The sequence below is a fragment of the Sciurus vulgaris genome, assembly GCF_902686455.1.
Source record: "Sciurus vulgaris genome assembly, chromosome: 4".
NCBI classification, from domain to species: Eukaryota; Metazoa; Chordata; class Mammalia; order Rodentia; family Sciuridae; genus Sciurus; species Sciurus vulgaris.
The window spans coordinates 64,087,731-64,106,153 of record NC_136464.1 but is presented as its reverse complement, the minus strand read 5'-3'; positions in this window follow the sequence as shown (position 1 = coordinate 64,106,153).

Genomic DNA, 18,423 nt, shown 5'->3' with positions numbered 1-18,423 from the left:
TTCCGTGCAGATTTGTGTGTGTGGAGCCGGGTGTCACAGTGGAGACATGGAGCTCTGTACCCTCCACATCCAACTTGTACACATCATAAGCTGCTCTTCATATCTGCCTGGGTAGCTGGTTCCAGGCCTTCAAAAATAGAGACAGAGAGAAAAAGAGGAGTATCGCTTGTTAAAGTAACCGCTCTTTCCAGATACTTCGTTGTTCTTGCACTTCATGATTGCTCTTACAAAAAAAGGGAAAGAGGGATACTTCACTACACTTTCAAGAAAACAAAGGGAACTACGCGAGGCCCCGAAATTGGAGGGAAAAAAGCACAGAAGTCTTTATGGTTTAATGAATATAATCTTATCTTCTCTAGAAAAAGAATACCACTTCTCAAGGTCTTACTATATAATACACATCGAGCATGTGTTCTTTAACTTACTTCAAATACACACTGCCCTGTGAGGTAGGCACTTTATGTCCCTTCTACAGTTGAGGAAGTCAAGTTCTCCTGAACTGAAGAGATGGTAACTGAAAAAGGCAACGTTTGAGCCCAGGTAGTCTGACTCCCAGGCCTGCCTCTTAACCACTTTACTGTGACAGCCAGAGAGAGGTTCATGAGGACACCTTCTAACCCAGTTGACATCTTAAGAGCAAGTAAAAAATTTTTCTGTGTCACATTTCGTAATTACCTTCCATCACATTTTAGGGTGCTTATCTTTCTTTTCATGCCCTTTCTCCCTGGTTCAGGGAGCAGGGACCCTTTCAGAGGGAGCCCTGTGGCCCAGGACATTAAACACCCGTCACGGATGGCCAGCACAGGTTCACAAGGATCAAGTCAGGCCAGACGAAGGCCAAGCACATTTTCTTTTTAATAAGGTTATTAGTCTGCTCAATCAGGAGGCATGGTATATCTGATTTTCAATAAAATACTATATTGGGCCAAAATCTCTCAGGATATACTGGTGGGCAGAATGGAGAAATGCCATGACTCGCGTGGGGCAAACTGTCTTCTCCAAAGACTGCTGACTAATGGGTTGGAGTCAGCCTCAGACATTGCTGTCCCAACATTTTTATCAACAAAAAAGGTCAATAGTTTGGGACAGTAGGGTGACTCCATCATGATTAATTTCCACTGAGATCAATGTTAAATAAAACACATAGGTGTGGGAAAAAAAGGACAAATAAAAGGTGGGAAACACATCATTTTAGCAGCCCAAGTGAAAAGAGGAATTTTAACTGACTATGAGTTGAATATCACTGGGCCACTCAAAATGATAGTTTTAATATTTATGGTTAGGAGTAAAGTGTCTAAGAATTAGTTCTGAACTGGTCAAAACACACTGAGTACCATCAGTTCCAATTGCCAGATTTTAATACAAAAGACAATAAAAATTATATAATCAGAATGAAGAAAGTATTGAAAACGTAAGTTACACAAAAATCGGCCAGAGGGTATTGGTTCTTCAACCCAAACAAAAGAAAGTTTGGGTAAAGGGCACAATCACTGTCATGTAGATAATAAACCTCACTTGTTCTGTAGCTCCTTGAATGCAGGACCAGCACAGTGTTGGAAGGTACATGGGGAGGAAGAATTTCCTGCTCGGTGTAGAAATAATTGTAATGGGGCCCTAGTTGTTAGAAAATAGATAAGGCAGGACACTCAGGATGGATGGTATTATGATTTGGATATGAGGTGCCCCCAAAACTTCCAATTAATAACAGAATATTTAGAAGTAAAATGATTAGCGTGTGAGAGTTATCATGTCATCAATCCATCCTAGTTTGAATGGACTGACTGGGTGGTAAATGCAGCCTGCTGGGGTATGGCTGGAGGAGGATGGTCACTGGGGGATGTTTCCTGAAGGGTTGCATCTTTCCTGCAGTACCTCCCCCAGCCCTCCTGACCCTACAAGGAGCTGAGAAGCTTTCTTCCACTGGGCCCTTCTGCCATCATGCTCTGCCTTACCTTGGGCCCAGAGCAATGGAATCAGCTACTATGGACTGAAACCATGAGTCCCAAATAAAATTTCTGCCCTCTAAGTGGTTTTTGTCAGGTATTTCAGTCACAGCAACAAAAAGTTGACTATTGACAGTTGACAACATCCTCATTGCTATGTCTTTAGTTAAAGAACTCTTGAGTCAAATGGATGCCCACTTTGGTAGGCATCCAAAGTTATATTGGGAATTTAAAAACCAAATGCAGATTTGAATTTATCAACCTCCAAAAGACCATTCTAGATAATTCAGGAAAAATTCTGTAAGTCTCATGTTCTTGCATTTCAGTAACATTCTCAAATTCAGATATAAGATATGATAGAAACATTGCTCAATCTCACTAATACTGGGCTGTTTACTTCTGTGTTGGTATACATCACCTGTGACTTGGAGCCTCAAAAACTAGAACTCAGGCAATCTTGGTTTAGTCCTAGAACTGTCTTTGATTAGCTGTGGGCTTATCATCTCTTTAAGCCAAATTTCTTAGGTTATAAAATAAGGAAGTTGGACACAAATGTTCCTTTATTAAAGTTCCAAAGCATTAATGTTTTTCAGATTTGGTCTTAGGAACATAAGCATCAGAATCACCTAGGGATCTTATTTAATACACAGGTTCTGGGGCCCATCTTAGAATTTGGAAGTGGGACCCAAGAGAGTGAATTTTTAATGAAGCACTCTAAAGTGTTAGCATGCACACTGAAGATCTAGAAATGACTCAGAATGAGTCTGTGTTCCCTTAAGATCAGAACAAAAGATAAGCAAAATTCAGGCACAGAAAGGTTAACTCAGTTGCCCACATCTCACAGTAAAACCAGAATTGTTCCTAGAAGAAAATAGGTCATTTCCTGATCTCTTTAAGGACATGAAAACTTAAGTGAGGAGGTGGGTGGAGAACAAGAATAGTCTTCCAGACATGTCTAGTAGGGCTGGAGAAGACCCAAACCCTGTCTGTCTAGGAAGGAAGTAGAGCTTTATAACTATAGGTAGTCATGCATACTACAAGTCTCCAAAGAAGTGAGGACAGCAGTAGGCACTGCCACCAGACTGCAGAGGAACATGTAGGGTAAGGCCTGTCAGCAAACTCTCACTCCACAGGTTTACCCCTTGAGAGGGACGATGTAAAGTTCAAGAAATAACACCAAGAACCGGTACGTGGGACAGAATCACATTTAAAAGCTTCTGCACAGCAAAGGAAACAACATAAAGAGAGATCCTACAGAATAGGAAAAGATCTTTACCACCTATTTTCATTCAGGGGATTAATATTCAGGATATATAAAGAACTCAAAAAACTTAACACCAAAAAAAAAAAAAAAATCAATAAGTGGGCAAAAGAACTGAACAGACACTTCTCGAAAAAAAGAAATACAAATGGCCAAGAAATATATGAAACAAAAAAAACTTCAACATCCCTAGCAATTAGTGAAATGCAAATTAAAAGGACCTTGAGATTTCATCTCATACCAGTTAGGATGGCAGTCATCAAGATACAAATAATACAAGCTATCAAGGATGTGGGGGAAAATGTACACTCATACATTGCTGGTATGAAACTAGAAAACTGCATAGAGATCCCTCAAAAGAACAGGAACAGAACCGATATATGACCCAGCTATCCCACACCTCAATATTTACCCGAAAGAACTAAAATCTGCATACTGTTGTGATACAACCACATCAATGTTTATAGCAGCACAATTCACAATAGCCAAGCTATGGAACTAGTCCAGGTGCCTGTCAACAGGTGAACATTAAAGAAAATGTGGTGTATATACACAATGGAGTTTTACTCAGCCATAAAGAATGAAATTGTGGCATTTGCTGGTGAATGGATGGAATGAGAAAACATCATGCTAAGTGAAATAAGCCAGACTCAGAAAATCAAGGGTCAAATGTTCTCTCTCATATGTGGAAACTAGGGTACAGTAAGAAAAAAGAGGAGGGGGGATCCCAAGAAAACAGAGGGAGATCAATTGAGGGGAGGAAAGGGACAGAAGGGGAGGCAGGAGAGACAGGAAAAGGGAGAACTGTGGAAAGAAATTGACCAAATGATGCCATGTACATATATGAATATACCATAGTGAATTTTACCTTTATGTATATCTATAAAGCACCAATTTTAAGAAACTACAAATAAATAGAAGGAAGACCATAGAATAGAGAGAGGGGAACAGTGGGTGGAGGAGAGGGAAAGGGGAAGTACTGGGAACTGTAATGGAAAAAATTATATTCCATGCATGCATGATTATGTCAAAATGAAGTCCAATATTACGTATAACTATAATGCACTAATAAAAACATTAAAAATGAGTAAATAGAAAAGCAATGGATGCTCTAAACTCATGGTAAACCAGGCTGCACCAGGCCCAGGGGAGTGAGCATTTTAGATCATGGAGCAAGGGCTTTATCACAGTGGAACACATGATACCAAAAATATTTTGCAAAGTGGGCTTGCAAAATATTTTTATTTTTCTCTCCTGTTTCGAGTTTCCAGACAGCTATTTACCCAAACTTGCCATGAAACTTTCTTGGTTTTTAGACCTAGTGAATTGGTAGAGTTCTTTAGATGGTGAAAATGAGTTTGCTCTTGAAAGTTAGACTGAAGATTTCATGCAGATGTGAGCCTATCAGCACTAGGAAGTTCACTTTCTCATGTATTTTCACTGAGATTTTCCTAGCACTAACAAACATTGACAAAAGTTTTTTTCTTAATCTCTGAAATACACATGACATCACTGATTATGAAAATTCTGGCTTCATACTACAGCTTATTATCCAGGCAAGCGCCCTAAAATAACAGACAATGTCATTAACTCAGGTGCTTGCACAAGTCTCACTGTCTGATATTTAAGCTGAAAAATCTCAGATGCTGGCACATCCAATATTTATATGTTTAGCAACCACCTCAAACTCCTGCCCAATCCCTCCCCCAAAAGAAATTCATGAATGCTCATCTTAAATTTAAGTATTGCTTAATATAAGTGTTTCCAACTATTTAGATAAGGCACATTGAAAAGGATAATACTACAGATTTGCTCACCAGCATGCCCAGCATTTGAGTCCAGTGTAAACCAAGACAATTTTGATGTCCTTTCCCCTGTAAGATTATAAAAAGGTTTTCTTTTTAAGTCAGGAGCACTAGTCAATCACAAAGTCATACCATGTTGATACCTCCAATTGAAATGATACCTTCTACCACTCAGGTCTGAAGTCACTTAAGTGTCTTCAATAGCTACAAAGCAAATAAACTTGATGAAGACACCTCACCCTAACACAAATATCCCTAATGCTGAGAAGAACAGTGAATAAAGCTTGCCTATGAAGAAATATAATTTTCATATTCCTATCTGGGAGCCATTCAGTAATTCTTCTGGAAAAATTAAAAGTACCTTCCCCAGAAACAGTTGAATTAGGCAGATGGATTTTGACAGGACCTGCATAATTTAAGTTTCCATTGCAGCTTTCAAAACTCCTGTTCTGAAACCCATTTTGTCAGCCAATGCTAAAGAATGTTTTTTTGGCTCAGAACATAAAATCCAAATAGTCCCAGAGAAGAAGCTGCCTCTCAGCCTGGACACCTTCAAGATACTGCCTTTGAAAGAACAACTCTTTCCTTTGGAATTGGACCTTGACATTGACATTGTCATGTTAATTGGCCAAATTCAAGCACAAGACATCTCTTGAACCAGCAATAGGAAGACCTTTGAGAAGACTATTTTAAAATTTATTTCTGAAGGAAAAGAGACATGCTTATAAAAAGTTGGCCTTGGCATGTTAGTCCCTAACAATTAAGAACCCATGACCAAAATGCCTTTCATCAGCTGCCGCCAGTCAAGGAGACTCTTTTGCACTCTACTGGACAGTAAGATCATCCAGACTTCAAAACTCCATACGATGATAAATGGTTAGGAGTGTTATGAATAAACTGCCGTTACATATAAAACCTTTTATCAGCCAACAATTTTACTCTCCTTCTGAAACAAATTTCATTCTATTTCATTCCAGGCCTATTCACAAGGAGCAGAAATAAACATTTAAAGGTAAGGCACTGAGGGTCCTCTGTAGCATTGCTCCAGAGCCATGGCCTCAACACAAAGCAGTCACCTGAGGGGAGCTGGGGACAAATGCAAACTAAAAAGCCCTCTTTGGTGGATAAAACATGCATTTCCCATTTCCCCAACCATAATCTCCCTGACTACAAAAAAAAAAAAAAAAAAAAAAAAAAAAAAAAAAATTCAAATGGCATTCTTGCAAAAGGATTTCAATTTCTGGACCTGAAGGTAGGATGTTACACTGCCAGAAACAGTGCCATTTCTTAGTCATTCCCTTCCAGGGTCTTAAAATGACACTGGCAGAGCCCAGAGAAAGACAACTTGGTTTCTGGGGCTCCAAAGCTGGAAACAGTAAGACCCTGTCTCACCAAGTGTGAGACAAGAAGATATTTTTGACAGATCCTTTCTGCCTGCTTCCAATTTACTGTGGGGACCTAGCCTTAAAATCAGTTTAAAAAAATAATAAATGGTGCAATTGAAAAATATGAAAAATGGAAAGAATAACTGGAAAGATCTTCTTCTTATGAAAAGAGTAGATTTTAAATATCCAAAAACATGTAAATGTTGGCTGCATTATAGTTTCTCTAAAGCTCTTCCTGTTGATTTGAAACCCTTCAAGCATTTATTCAGAGTTACTAAGATTCTCTTGCCCAACTGGTTGCAAAGACCTGGTACAGACAAGTGTGCAACATGTCTCTTTGGTTTAGAAATCAAACTGTGCTGGGACACTAGGATTGTGAAATAGTCTCCCATCTAAACAGCAAAATTGAAGGTTCAATCTGTATGTGTCTGAGAGCTACAAAATGCCCAGGAAATTGGTTCCCTCTCCAGAAGTGAGAAATGAGTAAACTCAGTATTAATTAAGTGACCTGAAACTTTTACCTTGGGAGAGACAATAGGGACCTGAGTCAAGTCCAGGGAAGCTGATGCCTTAGATATTCCCAAGAGGGAAGCCACTTAGATCTCTTGGAGGGATGGGCACATTGTAGCAATGCCCCCGGTAGGATGGGGGCTCAGAAAAGAAGAGCCAGAAGGTTGAAGAGAACCAGAACATACCAACCCCTAAATGTGCCACTTTAGCATTTTGTTTATTTTTGAACTGAAGATAGTTAAGGAGCAGCAGATGCAGAAATGGTTCTCTGACCTCCTCTTTCTACCTAAAAAAAAGGAGACAAATTTTTCAGGAGAATAGTACCTTCCCGGTACCAGGAAGAGGAGGGCTTTCTTGTTATCAAAAGTAGAAGATCAATACCAAGATGAATATGTACAAACAAAACCTGAAATAACCTTATCTTCCATTTGTATGCCCCATTGATTCCTAGTCACTTTCCCATAATTTACCTCTCCTAGACCAACGCCCTTTCTCCTTTGACTTATCTCCAAATTTTACTGTTTTTTGTTAAAATAGTATATAAGCTCTCAGTCTTCTTTGGATCTTTCTTATTTAACAAGGCCTCTGTGTACATGTGTAATATTAACATCAAACAAAATTTACATGGTTTTCTCCTGTTAAGCTGTCTTTTATGAGTTTAATTCTTAGATCCAGGCATAGACCCTAAGAGAGTACAGGAAGAGGCTTGCCACTCCTTCACTCCTTGAAGATCTCCAGAGTTTGGGAAGGTTACGGCAGTTACTTGATCCAAAAGGGTTTACCATGTGTTTACCTTGTATTCTGGGTTCAATATAACTGATGGGGAAATAGAAATATGAATATGAAACCCTACCTTAGAACTGGGTTTTATGCCTCATTGGAAAAACCAGTAAGTCTTAAGGGCTGGCCCAATATTTTTTTAATTATTGTATTGCCCCATGTCACCACACACACACACACACACACACACACACACTACACAATGTGAAATCGAATTGAAGAAACCTAAGTATAGCCCTACTCTGAAAACCTCAGAGAACACCTAATGCCATCTGCTTAAGTGACCAAAGAGAAAATTGAAGTTAGAGACATGTGACTTAACCAAGATCTAGGCAGGCCCATAGCCCAGGCATCTGGTCTCCTAAGCCAGTGTTCTCGCTGCTGCACTAGCTAAGATGTCAAAGTGCTTGACCACAGTATTAGGCATCACCAGCACCATCCTCACAACCTTTCACTTAGGTAAAGCCAGGCGTTTCAATAGCCTAGCCATGGCTCCCACCCCCACTCCATCCTCCCCGTGGCCTCACCTCCAGCCTAAGGCTTGTGAACTGAGAAGCCAAGGGTTTTCTGTGCATTCGGCAAAGCCACAGAAATGTTAAATGGAGTGACCCAGGAACAAAATCAGAGTCCAGAGTAGCTGGAACACCACACATTTGCAGGAGGAGGTGGGGAGCAATGGGAGAGAATGGGGATGAACCATAAATTGAGGTCAGATTGCAATGGGTCTTGAATGTCCTGCTCAGAGGCAGAGAATAAAAATGATTTGGAATCTTTTTCATGGATAGAGCAGGGTGCTATAAGATCCATGATGACCATTGTACTTATTTCTTTCCTTATTTAATGTGTGTGATCTCGGTGCCTTTCCAGCTCAACACCACGTCCCAGCGGGCAGCAGAATGTCTGGCATATACAAGTCAGAAGATACCGGTTGACTGAAGGAATGCACACACAAGGACTGCAGACCAGCCACTGCCCTACACTTGTTTTAGTAAACTCTCTTGGTCAGAAACCAACATTTATATTTTTATTTATAACCCACTGGCACTGTCCCTGTGGTTTTTCCCACCAGTTACAGGATGGCGGGAGGGAATTAGCAGTATCAAGACAGAACAATGGCCTGAGAATGAAGAAGTTTCTCTGGCTGGTTCAGCCTCTGACTCACACATGACCAAAGACAAATCATTTAACCTCCCATTGCCTTGTTTATGCTGTATGCAAAATAGAGCCCATATAACAATACTAGCCTCGCCTTCCCTCTGAGCGATATTCTGAGAACTGGGAAGATGCTATCTTGGAAGTGATTAGCAGCTCCTAAGAACTGGGCTCTCAGCACAGAAGCAGTGTTGTTCTCTCCTGCACTACAGCTGCTGTTTTTCAGCATGAAAGGTGATATTGTGAGGCCTTGCTGGCAAGGAGAGGAAGCTGTTGCTATGTGTTGACACAATGATACAACAAGCAGAGGACAGGCACCTTAACAGTTTAATGGTTCTGATTTCATTCATTGAATTCCTTCTTCCTCACCTCAAACCTCAGCCTATATTATTCTCCATGGATAGGTGCTGTTGTTGTTTTTTTTTTTTCCTTTGGTTTTTTTTTTTTTCTTTTTTTTTTTTTTTCTTTCCAACTTTCCCCAGCTGTCCAGACCTTTGGGGAAAAACAATCTGACCTAAGACATACTTTTTTTTTCTCCTAATGAATCATAGAATCACAGAGAACGTTGTTTCTTAAGAAGTCACCTCATTCATTTAATTCAACAACCAACCTATCTCTGAGCATATTCTGTAACAGGGGATTTTTAAACTTGGATAAAAGATGCAACTGTGTTTTCTGAATAGATGTATGGGTCAATAGCCATGGGGGTACTTAAGGGAAAAAGAAGACAGAAAGGAAAAAGATCACTTCCCTGGAAAATCATGATCATACAGACATTATATAAATCAAATATGGTTTCTGCTTTTGCAAAGCTCCTAGACAGTGCCAGAAGAGATACCAGTTATCCATTACAAACAAGGCAAGTTGTAAATGACTCGTAAGCCAACTTGCCTGGGAATACAGAGGAAAGAATGTGTAATTCTGACTCTAAGGACGAGGAACAGGTTTTCAGAAGAGGGAATATCTAAGCTCAGGGAGGGCAAGTTTCTCAGCAAAGAAAGCAGAGTGTGCGAGGTCACAGAAACACAAAATAGAGTGACACTGGGGTGGTCATCACAGTCCAGGGGTCTGGAGAACTGTGTTTGGAAGTGTTGGATGGAAAGAATTCAAGAAACAACTTGCAAAGAGATCTTGAATGCTTGCTGAGAGGTGGGAGACTCATATGAGAAAGAGGAGCAAACTTTGAATTGGTCAAGAAGAGACAACCTAATCTTTGGGAATAATAATTCCTGGAACCTGGGAGGTGAGTAGAGCGACCACTGGAATAATTCAGGAAGGAGATGGTGAGGGCCTGGACTAGCCTCTGTGAATGGCTGATGATATGGAAGAGGGGACACAGGGTCAAATCAGCCATTGTTGTCTACATTCTGGACAGGGGTCTTGAAGGAAAAGAAAAAATGATTCCATTCTGTTTACGCTTTCAGCCCAGATGGTGCCCTCCTGTGCCAGCTGAATCAAAGTCTGAGTTGTAGCATCAGGTCCTCACTTCCTCCCGAGCAAGAGTTGTTTCCTCTTTAGACAAGGACCCAAGAGCCAAGCCATATCTATGTGACTGCTGTGTTCCAATGGCAAGAGAGAAAGCAGATGTAGAATAAAAGATGAGAAAATAAGAAAAAATAAAAAAGCGGGAATCAGTATGAATATCTGTCAGTGGTGCCTCATTCTGGTGACTTCCCCAGCTCTCAGATTTAGAAAGTCATCTGAAGGATTCCCTCCATCTCCTCAATGAGCGGCAAACAGCTGCTGCCCTTGACCTCTCAATGAACGGTAACTTTAGGGGACCTATTAAGAACAAAGACCTCTGTAAACACCGTCACAATCTCTAACCTAGGATTGCCATGGATGGCAGGTTTTTCCTCCATATTTAAAATGTTTTAGAAATGAATTACTAACTAATTCTGCACACAGTTTGACAAGCCATTATGATTGTAAGATCCTCAAGTGCACTAATTCATTCAACCAAGTTTTGTTATGGATCTATTTTATACTAAACCCTGGGCTAAGCTTTAGAGAAACTGAGGGGAATGAAACTAACATAATCCCTGACTTCAAAAAGCTTGCAGTCTCATGGAGAGAAGAAAGAAAATAAATGCTTTAACATTGAAGTACTTGTGATTTTTCTTTTAAGGAATAATATAGGTACCATAAGAACAACCAGATGTGGTTCTATCAATTCTCATAGACTTGAAATATAAGTGGGAGTTTGCTCAGCAAAAAGTGGAACAAAGCATAGTCTAGGCAGAGCCAGTAGCTTTGTGAAGACCTGTTACTGGCCTTCTGACATGACAGAGATCAAAAAGAAGGGCAGTCTGGTCATGTCCTTATGAGGAAGAGGGAGAGCAGTAGCAGATGAGCATGGAGACTCGGAGGTGAACCTTCTCCATTTCCTGTCATTGCTGCCTTACCTCTAACCAAACTAGGGTCAAGCATTAGCATCTATCAGGGCAGAGGTCCAACCTTACATCTAGCAGGGCAAGGGTCCAGCCTTACATCTAGCAAGACAAAGGTCTAGCCTTAGCATCTGTCAGCAGGAGTCCAGCCTTACATCTAGCAGGGCAAGGGTCCAGCCTTAGCATCTATCAGGGTAGGTGTCCAGTCTGAGCATCTAGCAAGACAAGGGTTCAGCTTTACATCTAGCAGGACAAGGGTCCAGCCTGAGTATCCAGCAGGGTAAAAGTTCAGACACCCAAACAAATACACCTTTGAGCAATAACATGTCTCCAGGTGCTGCAGTTGTCTTTACCTAATGGCATGAGGATGGATGAAATGGCTTCCACCACTCTGCAGAGAACACCTTTATAGAACTAGAAACTTGCAAGAATGAAGACACGATTTCCTACTGCTTTATAATTCGGTTATCTCATAACAATAAAACCAGTGGTTGAAAACTGATTCTAACATCAGTTCAGTACAAAATGAAAGCATCAGGTTCACAAGGTCCTCTCTTTCAAAAAATAAAGTCCTGAATTACAGGAAGGGGTCTTCAACAATCATGTGTATATAAGACACTGTTTTCTAGGATGAATGCACTTCCCAGCCATTTCTATGCACCGCACTCTTCTCTTCATTTGAGAACACAGTTCAAATGTGGTCTCTCTCATGGAGCATGATCAACTCTCCACAGTTAAGTTCTTTACATTATATCCTATAACAACCTACCTCTTTGGACAGCAAGGACACGCCCTATGTTCATCTGTCCTAATGAAACATTTCTTCCTAGTGTTTAATATAAATAAAAACCAAAGCATGAGGGTGAGCTTATTATTTAAAATGTAGCTGAATGCTATGCTCCTTTCATATCCATCTGAACCCTGCTCTGATGATTTTTTAAGGTCAGAATCCATATCATATTTATATTCTTGTTCCCCTTTGTAAGAGAAAACAAAATGGAGGAAAGAGCTCAATGTTCTTAAAGTAGCTACTCCAATGTCAGGATTCAAATGAAATCAAAAGTGAGGTGAAAGACACAAATGATCCGGACAATCACAGAAGTAGATGAATATCATGCAACTGTTTCCATCAACTAGTGACTCAGCAGTGAGCCCAGGACTGAACCCAGGGCAGAGAACCGCTCATCCATAGATACACCTTCAGACCTGGTAGCTAGAGAAGGAGATGCCAGGTGTTATAATGTCATTTGAGGCCAACAATTCATAGGGAGGTTACTAATCTATAGAGGCCATAACAAAATGTGATCCTAGCAAGCTGATGTCAAAGAGGACTCTTAATCTCTTTTTTCACATGCATAAGTAACTGTATACTGCATGTCAATGAGATTTCCCTAAGTAGCCAGGCCATTTATGTGGTACTGAGTATGTATTTTAATGGCATTAGTCTAAAGGTCAAGCAACACAAAGAAAAGCAGGTAGGAAGCAGGCCAACAGCTTAGGCAGGTAATTGAGCATGCCAAAGCGCTCCTACCATAGCGACTAGTCACGTCTTTATCTCTCTATGGCAAGGTGTAGAAATAGTGTTCTTTTATTTTCTCTTCTCTGTTTATGTTAGAAAGCAGCCATCAAGATAAGGTTTATCCTTCTAGAAACAATATTGCTATTGGCAATAATCTATCAGAAAAAGTTGGGCTTTCACTCTAGAAAAGAGAGTCAGGGAAAGTCAGGTATCAGTTCTCAGAACAAACTTCAATTATCACAGAGAAATCAGAACAGAACCGAGAGTAGAGGTGGAGCCCTAGAAATATGGAAATCCCCAGTTTTTAATTCCAGTTCAGAGACATTGCAGATCAGAATGCTGGGAAAATACTTTTGTAATTCATTGCAATGTCTCCTTGCTTCAGCTATGATGACATCTGTCCATCCATCTTTCCAAACTTCAAGCATGAATTTAGCACGTGAATAATGGTGATAATTACATTATATGGATGATTCTAACGTCAGTTCTCTGAATGTCTCTGAACTGGAATTACAAAATGTAAAGTTCTATTCATTTCTCACTACATTTCAGGAGCTTGGCACCTTGAATCATATGTATTTTCTCTTCCATGCTCATAACAATCCTGATTCCAATTTGACAAAAGTGGAAACTGAGACTCATAAGCCATTAAGTAACGTTGCTTGAGGAATCAGAGTAAAGAGGTTGGACCTCACAAAAGCAGGTCTGACTCCAGAGTCCAAGCTCCCAAGCCCAATGCTGATCTGCTATTTTACCTCATGCAAAACTCTGCTAGCTGCCATGGAGGACCCTAAGTGCAGAAAGGCGCTACCTTCAAGGAACTTCCAGTCTCTCAGACAAAAGGAACTAAGTACCAGTAAGGAAATGGCATCTTCCTCAATGGCTGAACAGAGTCCCAAATCTCACCAGGTTTTCCAGGGTATAGTGAAAGACTTCATAGAAGATTTGAATAAATTTTCTGTTATCCATTCTAGAAAGTCAAGAGGTAACCAAAATGTGCTAACATACCAGGGAATAACATTCAAGATTCTTTAAATTCCCAAGGAAATTTTTCAAAGGGACCCATCCACTTGACACCATAGGTACCATGAACTGAGCACTTGTAGCATGTCAGGTTTTGTGCTACATGTGCTACATAATTTTTGCCTCAATTTTATGAAGGACGTTCTTATTCTCCTCCAAGGTTAAAAAACTGTGGCTCTGAGAAGTTTAACTAATTTCCCCAAATTCATGTATCTGAGGCATCATGCTATGATTTGAACACAATTCCCTTCAACACAAAACTACTAACTCAACTTTATGTGTGGTCATGAAGCTCTAGCATTAATCCTAACCATGGAGAAGCTGGTAGTACAGCCTTCAAAGAATCATGAAGGGATTACTGGATCAGAACATTTTCCTAAACTCTTCCTTTTCCTCCAAAGGAACAAAGGAGGAGGAGAAGGGTAAGAAGGAGAGGGAAAAAAAAAGAGAGAGAAGGAGAAGAGGGAAGAGAGGGAGGAAGGTGGAGGGGTGAGGGGAAAAAGGAAAAATAAAATGAATAAAAAATAAAGACTGAGATGAAGAGGAGAAGGAGTAAGAAAAGGAGAAAGATAAAGAGGAAGAAGGAGATGGAAAAGGAGAAAAAGAACTTATCCCCCAGTTCTCCCTGTTGTATGTGGAAAGATGAAGGAGTTTGCCTTTCTCTTCTCCCATAAGGCACCAAGAATCCTGTCCCATTGCTTGTTAGAATAACTCAAGATCAAGAGACTTCCTATTAGGGTGGGGAGGATCAGAGGCATAGATGTCGAAGAGGTGATAGTGCCTAATGAAATTTGGCCCAGAGCAATTCAGAAGGAAACTCAGTTCCCAGACATTCATCACTGCAGACAAACTTTAACTATCTTTGGAATACAGAACTATGCTAGGTAGCCAAGAACTTCTGAGTCCCCAAACAAGAGCTTGAAGAAACGGCAGTAGTTCTCTGGACTATGTAAACTACATTTTGGAGATAAAAAAAAAACCTTCCAAATAAGATTTCCAAGATATTGGTAGTTGACACTGAAAGAATGGACATTTTTTTAAGCTGTCTGTTTTATCTCAACTCCCTAAGGTTTCCCTCCCAGTAATGGGAACAAAGCCCTTAAAGCTGTTCTCTGTTCCCAAACAGAGAGTAAAAGAGTAAATTGAGCCTGATAGCCAGATAGTGCTCAAACAGTAGGATTACCAGAAACTATTGACCAGAATCTACAGCCTGTTGTAAAACATTGTGAAACATGTTGTCAGCAAACCCAGACCCCCTTTGAAATTTCCTTTGTTCCCCCTTTTCCCCCTTTCATGTGTGACCCCTCCCGATGTGTGGTTTCTGCCTTTATAAACCTACAAGATTTTCTGCTAGGGACTCAACTCCTGGAGTTGGGTCCCAGCGCGCTGGAATAAACACCTCTTGCGGTTTGCATCAAGTGACGCCTCCTGCGGTTGATTGGGGTTGCCGTCCATCCATGGGACAGAGTTGGGGTTTCCTTTTTGGGGGCCTTACATTTGGGGGCTCGTCCGGGATAAGATGGCCCCCCCTCATCCGCGGAGTCGACCTTGGAGGTAAGAAGGGGTACCCCGAAGTTGTCTGTCTTTGTCTTGTGTTTTGTTAGTTGGTCTGGTTCTGTGAGCGCGCTTTCGGTTTCGGTGGCAGCCGTTCGGTGACTCGTGAGAGTGGCCGAACAGTGGCCGGCAGACGTGCCTGGGGGGCCACAGGTTGCAGCCCTGGGGGACGCCCTAAGGGTGGAAGGAGAGCCAGGGACGCCTGGTGGTCTCCGTCGGTAAGGGCGCTGATGGGGTTCAATTGGTGGATCAGAGATTGGCGCCCGTCTGTATCTGGTTCTGGTTCTGTTGTGTGTTTGTGGCGGAGGTGGAGGAAGGGTTGGAACAACTGGGGGGTTCTCGGCCCGGGCTACTCTCGGGTGGACCCCAAAGGTTCCTTCTCTGGACTTCCCCTCCCAACAGCCCTGAAGGGTAACTTAGCAAAGTAGCTTCAGTCTCAAAAGTAATGAAAAATAAGGTCTCATAATTTTAACATCCAACCTGTCCTGATGAGGTGGCTAAAATGCCTTAGACACAGAGTTTCTGTTAAAACCTGTTAGATCCTTCCAGATCTCAGTCAAGGCTTACATTGAAATATAAATAAAAGAAGCCTAAAGGCTCAGTAGGAGACCGGTCTCAAACCCAGGGAAAGAAAAGGTAAAAAGAGTCTTTAAAACTCCAGCAAAGTAAATGCTATATTTTTAATTATATGTTTTTTTGAGCTCATGATTTTTTGATCAGTTCTATTTTTTATTCAACTAGAGTTTTTGAACATCTGTTACACTGCAATGGAGATTCACCTATAAAGTTATAAGGGCTTAATTTTGTGTTATTTGTATGTTGTGCTGTCTGATGTCATGTTTTGTCTGTATCAAAACTGAGCGCTCCTAAAATTAAAATTTAAAAATGGATCCAGATACTTTTAATTCACGTGATTTAAAAAAGGTTCAAATTGGGTAAACTAATAAAAGTAAAATGTCTTTGAAAATAACTTGCAAGTCTCTAGGTGGTCAAGCTAATAAAATATTGATGTTAATAAAATGTCTAATATCAATTGTTTCTAGGACTTTTCTTCAACAGGGAAGAGACAGCAAATACTGTTCAGGACACTTGTCTGATATCTTGGTTTTTTACAGAATAAGTGAATTAGAGTTAACATGTATGGGATTACTCTAATGTGTTTGTAGAGACATCTGATTAATTTACAAAGTTAAAATGCTAATTGTTAAATAACATCGAGTACTTTTAACTCCTTAAATTCCATGGGGTATCATACTTAAACATTATTGGTGTTTTCATAGGTTGGTAAATAAAAGGGTTTAAACTTGCTTTGTGTCATCACTAAACTAAAAACAAGGTTACTAAGAGTTATGTCCTAACAAGTGCACTTCTATATACAAAGGGTCCCAAAAGTTTCAACTGTGTTTCAATTAGAGTACTATAAATAACAGAATATTTAATCTTATTAAAATAGAGTAATTTATCTAAATTCAGAAATTTCATAAGAGTTGTTTCAGAATGTGAACAAAAAGGGGACAACGAATAGGAAAGAGAAAATAAAAGGTTCTGGGTATGGAAATATATTTAGTAAAAGGAAAAAGGAAATGTTTCTGGGTAAGAAAGTGCTTGTGTGATGAAATACATGAGGGTCTAAGTAAGAGCTAAGAAAGTCTGTGTAAGTAAAGGGCAAGTTTCAACAAGTTTGTGTGTAACTAAGTTGGTTATATGTATGTGAGACAGCTAAAACTATTGAAGGTTTTTCCTAAGGTGAAATACTAATGTTCTGATATAAACCAAAGTTTAATCTATATGGTAGAATGACATGGTAAAATGACAAGGATTTGAAACACTAATTTACTCTTAACTTTGTGTCTATTAAGTTTATTCTTTAGAACAATTAGCCTTAAAAATTGGGGTGTATACAATTATGGTTAAACAACTATTATAGAGTATTGTACTTTGTTACAGAGCCTACATTTCTCTTTAAAAACTCAATTTGGTAAGATAAAAGTGTCAAGGTATTTGTGAAATGGTCACTAGTTGTATATTAAATGTGTTCATATTTTTCAGGACCACAAGTTTTTAAAGCAAGGAATTTATTAAGCTCTGCTATCCTCCAGATTAAACTTGTCTGTAATGGTAATCTTAAACTTATAAAGAGTAAATTTTATTGGGGATTTATTTCTATCATTTAATGTTCTATTATAGGACCTGCTATCAATAGGGTATGTGTAAAATTTGTTACTTTTTACACTGAGATAAAGAATTTCAAATGTAAATGTATTTCTAAACATTAGAGTCTGATTTGTTTAAAGGTTAATATTGTGAAATATGAAAGAAACATGAAAACATTTTGCAACTTAATCACACAAAAGGAAAGTTAAAAGCTCTCTCAGCCTTTCTTTGATTCATGTTTTAGATACTATGTTAAATTGTGTTAATTATAAAGTTTATATAGACTCAGGAAACAGTATATGTAAACTACTTAATGGTATTTAAGGAAAAGAAGCAAAGATCAACATCAGAATTAGAACACTTAAGATCTGTAAAGAGCCCTGCCTTACCTGAGATAAGGCTCTGCCTCCCATCTCACTGCATGTTAGAGTGACTCCAAAATAAGCCAGACTTCAGCTTATTTAAAGTTATAGTCAAAAGATTGGTTCTTGTTGTAAAAGTACTGTGATCTCAAATAGGGGATAGAATGTAGTTCTCAATCAAAATTCAAGAAAGCTATTATACAAGCTGAATATATTTTTACTCTTGCTAATTTCATTTTGTAAAACTGTTACCTGTTAATGTTTTGCAGAAGTAGCTGCTCCAAGAACAAACAACCTAGGTAACTTGTGATAATAAGCCATCACCTATAGAATACTGGTAACTTCCAGTACTAATGCAGACTCCAGTTAGATAAAAGGGTAAATAACTGTAAAGTTATGGGCATTAAAGTTAAAGCCCATTACTCTTAATTTATGACTGGTGAGACTGGCTTGCTGGATAATTAAGATCCAACTTAGAAATTGGAGTTAAATACAGAGGTCAAGAAAAGTCCATATTTGGGTCTTGCCCTCAACGTTAGCCTGAACCCAGGGAGTAAGAGAACTTCTCTAAGGAGCGTTGCAACT